Genomic DNA, 13,682 nt, shown 5'->3' with positions numbered 1-13,682 from the left:
TATTGCTATCTCAGTAAACTGCCTCTATCTGTGCAGTAGGCAAGAACCTGTGAGGTGATATAACAAACTCACAGACAGTAACAGGTTATCAAAGAAACTAGTCTCATACGAAGGTACTAAGAAACACATTTCCAAACTAGATGTTCATTTTTACCAAATACATATTGAGCATCTATTAATATGTGCAGGCACTATTCTAAGTGTTGGGAACATGGCAGTGAATAAAATAGAAATCCTCATTTTATTCTCCGTGTTTTACTGCCAATAAACACTAAAGTATTATGAATTCCACAGTATTTAATGTTACAGTATTTTAACTTTAAGGTTTGCCAGGGCTCCATCAGAAGCTAAGAAAGAAATGCTTAAGTGTTTTAAGTCTATTAAGAGAAATCTGGCTTCATTCACAGACCATAAATTTTTAAATTATAAACTGTAGTACCATTCCTTTTTTTGAGATGGAGTCTCACTCTGTCACCCAGGCTGGAAGGCAGTGGTGCCATCTTGGCTCACTGCAACCTCTGCCTCCTGGATTCCAGCGATTCTCCCGCTCAGCCTCCCGAGTAGCTGGGATTACCGGGGTGTGCCACCACACCCAGTTAATTTCTGTATTTTTAGTAAAGATGGGATTTCACCATGTTGGCCAGGCTTTCTTGAACTCCTGACCTCAAGTGATCCGCCGGCCTCAGCCTCCCAAAGTGCTGGGATTACAGGCATGAGCCACCGCGCCCAGCCCATACCATTATAATACCAGCTGTATACTTCTCAAGTAATATCCATTAAAAAAACTGAACTTGAGACCACTCCTGTTCTTCAATATAATGGCTTACTGTCCTTTGTAGGAAAAGTACCTACATCAAAAGAGCTTTAAAGTATTCTCCAAAAACACCTTGAAAGCAGCATAAACGAAAGAATAACATCTTTCTGACTAGTTCTATCAAGATTTTGATATTGCAATTAATGTCAGAACATCAAATCAAAAAAGTATGCACATAGTTCAACGTAACCTGCTCACAACCCCCAAATAACTGATTTTTGATAAATAATTAACTTTAAAAGACAAACTTTCTGGATAAAGCTAGCTAGCTATTTACTTATTTATGTTTAGAAATAGGGTCTCATTCTGTCACTCAGGCTGGAATGCAGTGGTTCAATCATAGCTCACTGCAGCTTCAAACTTCTGGGCTCAAGCAATCATCCCACTTAAGCCTCCCAAGTAGATAAGACTACAGGTGCATGCCACTTTACCCAGTTAATATTTTTAACTTAGCTTTTTAAAAACAGAATAATAGGATGGAAAAGAACTTGTGTAAGAAACATGAAAATGTTGTTTCACGTGATGAAAACATCTGACACTTAAGTTTCATACAAGGTGAATTTATGCAGATAAAATTCTGCTTTTAAAAGATAAAAACCAAGGAGGCTATTTGAAAAAAAACTGTAAGCTCTACAAAAATGAAGACATGCTTTTTAAAGTAGTCACATCCTATTAAGCTTTTGGGTAAAATTTAATTTTATTTTATTATTAGAGATAGAGTCTTGCTCTGTCACCCAGGTTGGAGTGCAGTCAGAGGTCACTGCAGCCTCAAATTCCTGGGCTCAACTGATCCTCCCACCTCAGCCTCCTAAGAAGCTGGGACTGCAGGTACATGCCGCCAAACCCAGCTAATTCTTAAAAATGTTTTGTAGAGATGGAGTCTTGCTATGTTGCCCAGGGTGATCTCAAACTACTGGCATCAAGCAATCTTTTCACCTTAACCCCCCAAAAGTGCTGGGATTACAGATATGAGCCACCATGGTTGGCACAAATTTAACTGTAATATACTGAGTTTCCTTTAAGTGCAACATAGCACTAGAATAAGAAAGTTTCCTTTAGTTCACCAGTTTGAAAAGTTTGTTTTATGAGACCATGGTTATTTATCCCTATGGAGGTATGTTTAGCTTTACACCTAAGGCGCAAGGCAAGAACTTTATGATATATGCATTATATCTCACACACACACACACAAAAAGATGTTTTAAAAAAAAGACTTGAGCAATAGAAGGGGGAAGACCCCCAAATTCCACCAACTCCCCAATAGTACCAAATCCTGTGATAGGATAACAGGACAAAGAGAAATTATGGTCCATCAAAATTCCATGAAAAAGAGGGTCGGTGGCTACATCATAGTTTACATTATCAAGTTACGCCATATATGTCATATCAGCTCAGTAATTTTACATATCTCCTATAAATACTTCAAAATACTAAAGCAGAAAGTTATCAGAAATAATTGCCTACTAATATAGAAATCTATTTTGAAGACTGCACTTGCACTTCAATGAGTCGAAGAAAACACAAAAAGTATTATCAGCTAATTTTCTTCCAAATCTGAAAACGAATAAAGAAGGTAAAACAAATGGCTCACACCTGTAATCCCAGCACTTTGGGAGGCCGAGATGGGAGGATCAAATGAGGCCAGGAAGTAAGAGACCAGCCTGGGAAACACAGCAAGACCTGGTCTATAAAAAATAATAATATATATTTTTTTAATTAAAAAGATTAGCATGGTGGCCTGTGCCTGTTGTCCTAGATACTCAGGAGGCTAAGGCAAGAGGATTGCTTGAGCCCAGGTCAAGGCTACAGTGAATTGTGACCATACCACTATACTCCAGCCTGGGTCAGATTGAGATCTTGTCTCAAAACACTAAACAAAACGAAGGCTAACATCTTTAAAAAAAATTTTTTTCAAGTTATAAGCCTGCATTATATTAAAAAGTTTGGGTTAATGTTTAAATTTTGAAGCCACCTTTGGCCAGGGTTGGTTAATTTGGTGTGCTCTAGTTTATTAAAAACATGAACTGATAGTCTACTGTGGGATTATGTAGTTAAGTGTGGTAGACGTTAACACAGTCTACATAATCCTACAACTATCAGTTCATGTGTCTTAATGATAGACGAATGTTAATAATAAACTCACAATCCAATCAAAACTATGCTGGGGCTGATTTCCACTTTGTGTCTACTGTCCCTTCACCTCAGTATTTGCCCTTTTTTTTTTTTTTTTACTTTTTAGCCCAAATACATTTTTAAAATCTCAGTAGCTAAGAAAGTTCAAAGCAGTTTGAAACAATAGATTAAATTATCTATGCTCTCACTGCTGCCCCTAAAATGAATACTAAGTATAACATTTGCAATACTGTAAAGTCAATGATATGTTTATGAGACACTGAAGAACCAGCTTTAGTTATTTTAAGGTAGAGATAAAAGAAAAACCTAAGTTTTACTAAAATAAAAAAAAAATGTCAGAGTAAGGATTCTTACTTTAACACAAAACCGTTGCATGAATTTGAGAAACTAGTGCAGATTACTAGTCCTTCTTCAAAGGGAAAGATTATTTTCTAAATCTCCAAATAAAGCTGCTTTGTGTTTCAACCTACTGTCTCTTCCCTAGAGTGAGTATACTGCGACGCTTTTATCTTCACTCCATGATGTCAGCATAAAGCTGCAAATAGATGTTTCTAAACTGAACATACTAAGCAATCATCATCAGCTATGCTGTCACTGCATAGCATTAAAGAACAACTCTTCAGTTTATGGGTGAAAGAGCTAAAAGGTCAGAGTGGTCACTGTGATACACACCAGCCAACCCTTCCCGTTAGCAATAAATAGGACTCAAAAGCCAATGACACACTATGGAATCTCCACTGTTTAAAGAAACCTTAAGTTTAGATGCAGTTATTCTGAATTTAACAGGGCCTTTAAAAAAATAAACACAATCCATGAATTTCCAGGGAGAATCTTCAGTAATGATACGTTTGCCTATTATGCTGTAAAAATAAGTTTTAATTCTTAATACTGAAAGATTCGTGATCTAATATCTTCACTGAATTAAAAATAACATGAAAAGACCAAAAATAAAACAGAAAAATGAACCTGGCCAATCACTACTGTTTATTTGTGTAATGTTGGATAAAGAATTGAAGTTACACAGGGAACAGTGTACATTACACACAGAGATAGTTCAGTTTCACTATCAATCTCTCTAGAACCTGAATCCTTCCCACGAGATGAACTTAGGTAAATATTAAGGTGTAGTTAGTCGCTGGGAAAGCCACACCCACCTATTTAGCATACCTAAATAGATAATAGCAGATTAATTTCTTCAGAATGACTACCAGCCCACCTCCTGAAACCCTAATTTACTGCACACCTGAGAAGACAACACCCGGCCTATCGTTTTGGAAGAAACAAAAAGCTAGGCATCAAAGGAACATGACACACATGCAGAGAAAACGGCCAAGTACCTGGGACTGTACTGCGTATTTTTACTATATTCTCTCTTCTGATTCCCATAGGTAACAAGATTATCAAGTGAAAGAAGTAGGATTCTAATCCAGATGTTCTGACTCCAAATCCAGGACTTTTTCCTCTAAACAAAATCAAGATGGGAATGTATTAGCTGAAGTTGTTAAATTGTTAACAGCTAAGCAATAATCACACCTGCACTGTTTCCCAAAATTGCTACTTTAGGGACACGGGGAAGGGTTTCTGTTTTGTTTTTACCATTTTTCACTACTGATGGAGACATAAATTTGAAACCCCGTCCTTATCAACCAAGGTTTATGAAATGCCTTGATGTCCTTGAAAGACCACATAAAGAACAGTATCCACACTCCAAACGAATCATTTCTAAGGAACTTAGAGTCACAGTAATGGAAGTGTTTGGAAGAGGGTAACAAGTCATCACAACAGTAAACATAGAACACCCACATATGGTTAACTCGAGACGAGAAGCGAAATCGGCGATTGAGTCTAGGAAAGATTCTCGAGCAGGTGGGGCTTGGTTGCAGTTCACAGGCAGCCCAGGCAAAGGGCTCGAATTCGGACGCTCGCGAGGCACAGCCCCCACGACCCCCGCTGACCCCCTTCGCCATCTCCAAGGTCCCGGAACCGAAGGAGGAAGGCAGGGAGAGGAAGGGGCTTGAAACTCGTTCCCCAGCCCTCCCCTTCCTCCACGCCCTAGAAGGAGCCCGGCGGGGAGCCGGTTCGACCTAGCCCTCGCCCTCGTCCCCGCCCTGGGACCTGAGGAAGGAGTGGAAGGTTGGCAGCCTCACAGCACCGAGACCGCGACTCCCTGGTCTGCCCCGAGCGCCCCTCAGACACTCACCCCACTTCTCCAAGCCTCAGGCCACACCCTAACGAGGCTGCTGGAGCTCTGGCTCAGGGGCCAACTTTTCCATAACGGGGTCCGACCAGCCAAGAGTGGGAGGAAAAGACCGCGGTGAGAAACACAGCCGACGCCTCACTCTCTCAGCCGCTGCTTCCCCAAACCCCTGCGGAGCTGACACATCAACAAAGATGGCGGCGACGCTGAAGCCGGCCCGGTTACAGCTGAGGGGGCGGGGGCTCCCTGGAGGAACCAATCAACGCAGCACGGGCGGGGTGACGCGGCACACCTTGAGGTCCTGGGTAACCTGTCTGCAGTAGGCGGGGCCGGCGGAGCTCACCGCCCACCTCGCCGCCCGGGAGGCCCCGCCCAGCACTCAACCAGGCTGGGCACCCACGCCCCCGCGACCTAGAAAGCCGACTCTCCTGCCCCTTGGTCTTGTCTTTCCTCTTACGCTCATCCCGAGCCACGCAGGTTGTTTCTTTCTGCAGGACGCTCTTGTTGGCTATTACTCCTCCTCACCCTTTGGCCTGCATGAGTCAGGGACATAAAGCAATAAAAGAGAATTTGAAATTGGTGGCTTCCCGGCTCTGGTGCGTAAACCTTGCACCTTACGTGGGCGGAATCGGCTGGAGCAGGCTACCTGCCAGGTCGACGATTCAGCCCTGGGGGAGACCTCGGGGGGTTCCCTAAGAGCGCGTTCGTGTCTTCAGCGTGGCGCTGCTACCATTGTTTAATAATAAACTGTCGGTGCCTTCGTCTCTGGCTCCAGACTGAGCGCACTGATGGTAGGAAGTGTCCTCTCGCGGCTGGGTAACCTGGCACGCAGCATGGCAACAAAAAGTATATTGGGTACAGTTGCCTCGCCGGAGCCAGAGAAGGAAGGTCAGCAGTTCAGTCTTTGGAGGTTTTGCAAACCTCCTTAGTCCGGAGAAAGTGTTCTTTGGTTTAGGACTTACACACATCTCATGAATGAAAATAGCTAATTCAGACGATTCTGCAATGTAAGAGTTTGTAAAGCAAAACTTAACTACTGCTCTGTTAAATTTCTTCGATACTGTTGGCAAACCCACACGGAGGTGTAATGGCACCTCACTCCTCAAATGAAGGTACTACATTGAAGCACATTTTGAAGTTAAAGTGTCTTGTCACAGAAAATGAATGATTTGACTTTAAAACAAATCGACCAAACCTTCCTAGGGAGACATTAATCCAAGTGGAAAAAACTGAAGAAACCTTAAGCTGTTTTCAGTACTCGTCAGTAATAACATTGGTATTGCTACTTCTGAATATTACTGAATTTATAATTAGTATAAAGTATATATATTTTTGTGAACCAAGTTTTTCACTATAAAAGATACATAAATATAAACCAAAGACATTACATTAAAATTCTGCAATCCTATATTTGAATTTACAAAAATCAGAATTAACTCATTGTACATTTTTTTCATGAAAAAAAGGTGTGTCTACTGAAAACTCCTAGAACAGTGACCAACCCATTGCACACTCCTATTCTCCAGATTATGATCTCTAAATAGCATTTCCCAGAAAAAGTTACTTTGGCTCCTCTTGGAGGTTAAGTGCTGATTCCTAGTAGGGGCAAGAAATATGCAAGATAGCCTAGGACATGTTGGTTGTAGCAGAAATCAAGGAAGAAAGCGAAGGACATGAACTGTGCCCAAAAGACTCAGAAGGCAGTTCAAAGATGCTCCAACTTCTCAAACAGGACAAATTTAGCATTCAAAAATAATAACAGCAATGGGTTATACATTATGTAAAAAATCAGTGAGTGCATTTATTTTTTTAATGTCATTGACCCTCTTGGAAAGATGACAACAAGACATTACAATCTGAGAACTGATAAAGGTAAAGAATCAAGCATTCATCCTACCTTTCCTGTTGCAAACTGAATGTCAATCAGATAGTCAATGTGGGGAAGTTCTTCTCTATAGAACTCCATGTAATAATTGCAGAAAGAAAGATAGATGATCACCATTTTGTAAACCCTGACGAGCTAATGGATCTAGGTACTGATCATCTGTGAATCTAGAACCATTAGATGAAAAATTGATAGGAAGCTTCGTATTGTAATGGATGGATGGGGCTGACACCACTTGAACGTACTAGATCAATCTTAATATCCTCCAAAGTGAACCCACTACATACTATGTATTTTCTGAAATGCTGCAATAGAGAAGCACACCACCACCTGTGAAGTAGTCCTGCCAGGGGGATGCAATCAACAAAATTGAATGGGGGGGAAAAAAAACAAAAACAAAAACAAAAAAAACCTGCAGTTACTGTAATAAATAAATTGCAAGAGAAGTACAGTATTTAAAGAGAAACCTATTTTAAAAATAAATCACTGAGTGCAAATACAGGATGTTTTGATCCTGATTTGAACATATCAACAATTTAAGATAACACTTGAATGGCTGGGCGTGGTGGCTCACACCTCCAATCCCAGCACTTTGGGAGGCCGAGGTGGGCTGCTTGAGCTCAGGAGTTTGAGACCAGCTTGGGCAACACAGTGGGATCCCATCTCTAAAAAGAAAATTAAAAAATAACATTTGAGGTATCTGGAAGTGTTTAGTATTAATTTTATGATATTAAGAAATTATGGCCAGGCACTATGGCTCACACCTGTAATCCCAGCTACTGAGGCGGGGTGATGGCTTGAGTCCAGCAATTCAAGTCTGCAGTGAGCTATGACTCTGCCGCTGTACTCTAGTCTGGGCGACAGGAAGACCCTGTCAGAGAGAAAGGAAAGGAGAAGAAAGGAGAAAAAGGAGAAAGGAAAGGAAAGCAAGAGAAATTACTGTTTTTAAAGTTGGGATAAGTTTTGGTGATGTTACTTAAAAGTGGTAATCTCAAAGACACCCACTTACAATATTTTTGGATGAAAAGATACAATATCCCAGAAAGTAATAAAGTGCTTAACAAATAAAATACCACCTGATGATAGCATGTGAAAGAACAGAAACCAACTGAAAGAGCTCCCTGTGGCCAAAGCTGGAAAAATCTGAGCAAGGAAATACAGTAGTATTGGATTATAAAAGTATAAAATAAATATCCATGAGTCTATTATTAAATTAGTAAATGGAGAAGAGACAAATCTCCTGTGCAGAAGAATTTCAAATAATTTCTGTAGATACTGCATCTTCAAAGAGGGACAACATAACTCCCTACTCCTTAAATGTGGGCTTCAAATAATAGCTTCCTTTCAAAGTGTATAGTATGAAAAGGGAAGGGAAAAAAAAAAGAGTATAGTAGAAAGACCTAACAAACACTACCACAGTCAGTCCTACATCATTTGTCATAATCATATTCATAGGATGTACGCTTGATATGATGCAATAAAAATGGCATTTTTACCTCTGTGATCTTCCTTCCAATAACCCATAACTCCTTTCCTACCAGCAGAAAAACATCAGACAAATTGCAAAGTAGGGCATCCTACAAAACGCCTGACAGTACTCCTGGAAGCTTGATGTCAAGGTCATCAAAACAAAAAGTCTAAGGAAGTCCCGTGGCCAAGAAGAGCCTAAGGATCTATGAAAACTAAATGAAATATGATATCCTGATGAGATCTTGCATCAGAAAAGGGACAGTAGGTAAAAACTAAGGAAATCAAAAGGATGGACTTTAATTAATAATATATCAATGTTGGTTCCTTAATTGTAACAAATGTATCATGCTAATAGACCATGCTAATAATAGGGGAAATGATGTGACTTCTGTCAGAACTTTGTCCAGCACTTTCGTTTCTTTTTCTTTTTTTTTTTTTTGTTTTTTGTTTTTTGAGATAGAGTCTCGCTCTGCTGCCCAGGCTGGAGTGCAGTGGCATGATCTCCACTTGCTGAAACCTCCGCCTCCCAGGTTCAGGCGATTCTCCCGCCTTAGTCTCCCAAGTAGCTGGGATTACAGGCACCTGCCACCACACCCAGCTAATTTTAAAAAATTTTTTTTATTTTTAGTAGAGACGGGGTTTCACCATGTTGGCGAGGCTGGTCTTGAACTCCTGACCTCAAGTGATCTGCCCGCCTCGGCCTCCCAAAGTGCTGGGATTACAGGCATGAGCCACCACGCCCAGCCAGCACTTTAATTTCACTATTCTGTAAATATGAAACTGCTCTAAAAAATAAAATGTATTAAAAATATATCAACTAAAGAAAAAAAATCAGGCTTTTAAATAATTGAAGTTAGTTTTATTCAGAGTCTTACAGAGGACTGCAACCAGGGAGATCCCACAAAATTTCTGTTAAACTACTCCAAAGCAGTGTGTCAGCACACTTTAAATATTAGGTGGTAGAGGTTATGCCCAGTGGTTACATTAAAAGTGCCCAGAAGCTATATATAAGATAAAAATCTCTTCAAAGTTTGGGTGCGAGAGTAAGTCTAGGCATCATCATTAATCCTATCCCTTATGTACAGAAAAAGGCAAAGGCTAGATCTCTGAATGTATCTTTTCTAAAAATGCATTGATTCTGAGAGGTGGGAACCTGAGTTCCAGCCTGCTTACGCACTCTCCAAGGGATTCTTCTGGAGGGCTGAGAAGTTACTAAGTGAGGCGGTCTGAAATCATGCTGACAAACACAATGAACAAAGCTTTTTTCACAGTGAGGGAAGACTATGCTGGGGGCCAGAAGCGGACGTTTGCTACTTTGTCTCACATTTACAATTCTCGGATTTGCTTCAAAACATTGCCGGAAGAGTGCTTGGGGTGCAGATGTAGACAAGATTAACCATGAATTGATAAGGTAGAAAGTAGATGACAGGTACACAAGGGTTCCCTTCCTATGAAATTGTTAGAAGAGTTCCATAGCAAAAAAAAAAAAAAAAATTAAAAAGCTTGTCTTTAAGTAACACCAACAGTTATAACCACATGCCCTCAGTCAGGAAGAAAAGAAAAAAAGTATGAGCACGTGTGTGTTTAACTTCTAAGACCAGGCAGAGGCAGTTGATTTGGAAAACCTTGGAAGACCTTTAAGTGGGTACGGCGACCCAAGTGACCTTCAAGGAGACAAAGTCTGCATCTTTGCGCCCAAAATGTGCCGAGGACTTTGCCAGAGATATCTTTCTAGAAGAAGTTAGAACAAAATAAAGTTTCTGCAAAGGAACTTTTTGAGCCTGCAACTAGAGCACAAGCCGCTTCCGGGGAAGGCGGAGGGAGCACGTGGGCACATTGAGTTGCACGTGGACACGGAGTGCGCATGCGTGCGCTGGAGCCAGGAGGGCGCAGTCGGGATCGGAGGTGAGTGGAGTGCCAGGCGCATCCCAGGCGGCGGGGCTCCCAGCATAGGCAGTTGCCACCACCGCCAGGCCGCAGAGACGGGTTCGGGTCCGTGGTCCTCTTGCCCCTTTCCAGGTGAGGGTTCCCAGGCATATAGGGGAGGGAGAGGGCCTGCATGAAGGGGAAGGGAGGGGACTTCGGTCGTTGGGGGCCAGACGTTGGGCGCTGGACGTTGAGGTTGGGCGTTGAGCGGGTACAAGGGGCATGGAAGTGGAGAGAGGAGATTTGGAACCTCGGCTGCAAAGGGCAGGTCTAAGATTGGAGGGTTTGGTGTGGGAGGATTCTCTATGAGTTTGGAAATAGCACTTCTGGGCATCACTCCTTCAAATGCAAACGTTCATCTTCTCTCTAAGAGAAACTTGCATGTGGACTCACTGCCTTCGTTTGACTAAAAACTGCAATACAAACAATATTAACACTAGACTTTCTTTTCCCCCACCTTCCTCCTATAGGAAAGGAAGATGCGCTAGGGCATTCACTTAGATGTGGGTCAGCTGGCGCTGGTTTGTTTAAGGAGTGCCTGCTGTGTGCCAATAGCTTTTCTGGGCCCTGGGGTCCTTACTATAAATAACGTTAGCCCTGCTGGGCCTCTGAACTAAGGGAACTGATACTTCCAGCTTTCTTAGTGAGGCAGCACGGTGCTGTGTGCTAAAATCCAAGGCCGTGGAGGCTGACCTGCGTTTTCATCTGAATTGTGTAAGGTGCTGGCCCTGGGGGGGTTTGGGAAGTTATTCCAGCTTCCCACGTCTCCCTTGTTTATCTGTAGGAATAACGAAATAAAAATACTTTAGTCCTCAAATTATTTTCATCTTAAACTTGCAAGCTGGTTCCACAGGAATGGAAGAAATTTTATGCTTGTAGGAGTGGTATAAAAGTAAAGCAGAAATAATAGTGCCCTTTGAGCCCTTAGGAAGTACTAGCCACTGTGCCAAGTGATTTACTTCGTCTCTCATTTAATCCTCGTGATTAGGATATATGAGGAAGTTAACTACTGCCCTCCGCATTTTACAGTCGCTGAATCCTAGAAAGATGAAGTGATTTGCCCAAGATAGTGTGGCTAAATGAGGAAGACGAGACTTATCTGGCTAACTTCAGAGCTCATGCTTTACTGAACCATTGCGTTTTGTCGCTTTAAAACCGGAGTGTTTTTTGTTGCTGCCGCTGTTGTTGTTTTTGAGACGGAGTTTCACTCTTGTTGCCCAGGTTGGAGTGCAATGGCGCAATCCTGGATCAATGCAACCTCCGCCTCCTGGGTTCAAGCGATTCTCCAGCCTCAGCCTCCCGAGTAGCTGGGATTACAGGTACCAGCCACCACGCCCTGCTACTTTTTGTATTTTTAGTAGAGACAGCGTTTCACCATGTTGGCCAGGCTGGTCTCAAACTCCTCACCTCAGGTGATTCGCCCACTTCAGCCTCTAAAGTGCTGGGATTACAGGCGTGAGCCACGGCGTCCAGCCGAAACCGGAGTGTTTTCTTTGAGTGGAATGGTTCTTGCAAAATACATAGGATTGCCAGGAAAATGAAAGGAAACATTAGAGAAGGAAAAAAATGACAGCTGAGTATCTCTGCGTGCACTTTTAATGTTAAAAGAACTCTAGCCTGTGGTGTCCTAGAGGGAAAAGAAACGACTTACCCCCACTGTATCTTAGGAAGCTCCCAGCAATATCAGGGAGGAGCGGTAGGATTCCAAAGAAAAGAGAGGGTCTACCCTTAGGGAGCTTCAGGTCTTAGTGGGTTCAAAGCGTGAAGTACAGAACAAAGAGATCTAGAAATATGAGCCCTCATTTTTGCCTGTAGCACTATAGAAATGAGGCAGTTCACTACTCTTTTGGTACATCAGTGATTCCCAATTCTAAGAAAGTCAGGTACTCTCTAACGTAAAGAAATGTTGAGACCCTTCTAGTTAACCTTTTGTGTTAGCTAAATCAACATTTAAATACTGTGGATTCCAGAATGATTAAATATTATTTTTATCACTAGTAGCATGTAAAAGTAGTAGATTGTATATAGGGGAAATTACTTATTTTAAAACTGGGTGAGGTTAACCCATGTGGTTTCAGGGCCTTTGCGGCAATAATCTGTCACATTTGTTTACCTGGGTATCAAATCTAAAGCGTGAGGTTGGGAATCAGAGTATTATGCCATAGGGCCTGCCTACTTGTGATTCACATATTCCCAGTGGTTGACACAGGATGAAACCAAGTAGGAATAGATGCTCAGTCTTACTGGTGTTTTGTAATGTTAAAAATTTATGGCTGGGTGCAGTGGCTCACACCTGTAATTCCAGCACTTTGGGAGGCCGAGGCGGGCAGATCACGAGGTCAGGAGTTTGAGACCAGTCTGGTGAAACCCTGTCTCTACTAAAAATACAAAAATTAGCCGGGCGTGGTGGAGCATGCCTGTAGTCCCAGCTAATTGGGAGGGCTGGGGCAGGAGAATTGCTTGAACCCGTGATGCGGAGGTTGCAGTGAGCCCGAGATCGTGTCACTGCACTCCAGCTTGGACAACAGAGCGAGACAACGCCTCAAAAAAAAATAAAAAATTCACCGTTAAGAGCCTGTTCTGTATCCCAGTTGTGGTGGCTGCCTAAGTCTATGCTTACATTACATTCATAAAACTGTAAATCAGTGTACGTGTAATGGTATGATAATTGCATATTTAAAAATAAATTCCAAAAGGTTTTAGGTGACTGAACGTTTTATCTGGATTCACAGTAGTACTGGCCACCTGCTCCAAAAGCTAATGCATAAGTGGTAGTAGTGTTCAAAGTCAGGGACATTCTGACTTTCCTGTTGACAGGCTGCCAACCTGTGTCTGGGATCCTGTGTTCCATTATGAGAGTCATGTCAGTATAAGAGTCTCCTGTTTTTGAGAGGTTGTGGTTACAGGGCAGCAACAGTGGGGAAGGGAACAATTTTACAAAATGGTTCCAATGCAGCACGATTGGCTGTCCCAAATGAATCCAGAAGTTTGTGGTCCCAGAACAGGTGTAGATGTGTATTTGCACTGGGTGTTGTAATGAAAATTCCTGAATAGGGTGAGTCCTTCAAACATTGTCCAAATATTCCACCATAGGGTGAACCTTTTAAGTATAAATCCTCTTTATTTGCTACTTAAACTTTATAGTAAGTCTAACGTTGATGCCGTTTCTAAAGTCAAATATATTTACTAATTTTTGGATTTTGGAGGAATCGTTGTGAGACATGAAGTTTGTTATTAAATTTCAGTAAACTTCATAG

General features: G+C 41.9%; 1 protein-coding gene across 5 annotated transcripts in view; it reads right to left on the bottom strand.

The window, feature by feature from the left end:
- Positions 1 to 5,714, bottom strand: part of CCDC186 (coiled-coil domain containing 186) — a 50,562-nt gene extending 44,848 nt beyond the window's left edge. For 3 of the 5 annotated variants that reach the window (XM_033182049.1, XM_033182062.1, XM_033182072.1), the window contains exon 1: positions 5,148 to 5,714. The gene's annotated coding sequence lies outside the window, so the exon portion shown is untranslated. Of the gene's footprint in view, positions 1 to 4,284; positions 4,410 to 5,147 lie in introns of all 5 variants that reach the window. The other 2 variants (XM_033182054.1, XM_033182081.1) reach the window with 2 other exon arrangements.
- Between the last annotated feature and the right edge of the window lie 7,968 nt (positions 5,715 to 13,682).

Source organism: Trachypithecus francoisi, unplaced genomic scaffold (assembly GCF_009764315.1).
Source record: "Trachypithecus francoisi isolate TF-2019V2 unplaced genomic scaffold, Tfra_2.0 Contig01579, whole genome shotgun sequence".
NCBI lineage: Eukaryota > Metazoa > Chordata > Mammalia > Primates > Cercopithecidae > Trachypithecus > Trachypithecus francoisi.
Note: the sequence above shows the minus strand (reverse complement) of the source record. Positions and strands in the feature narration are given on the sequence as shown.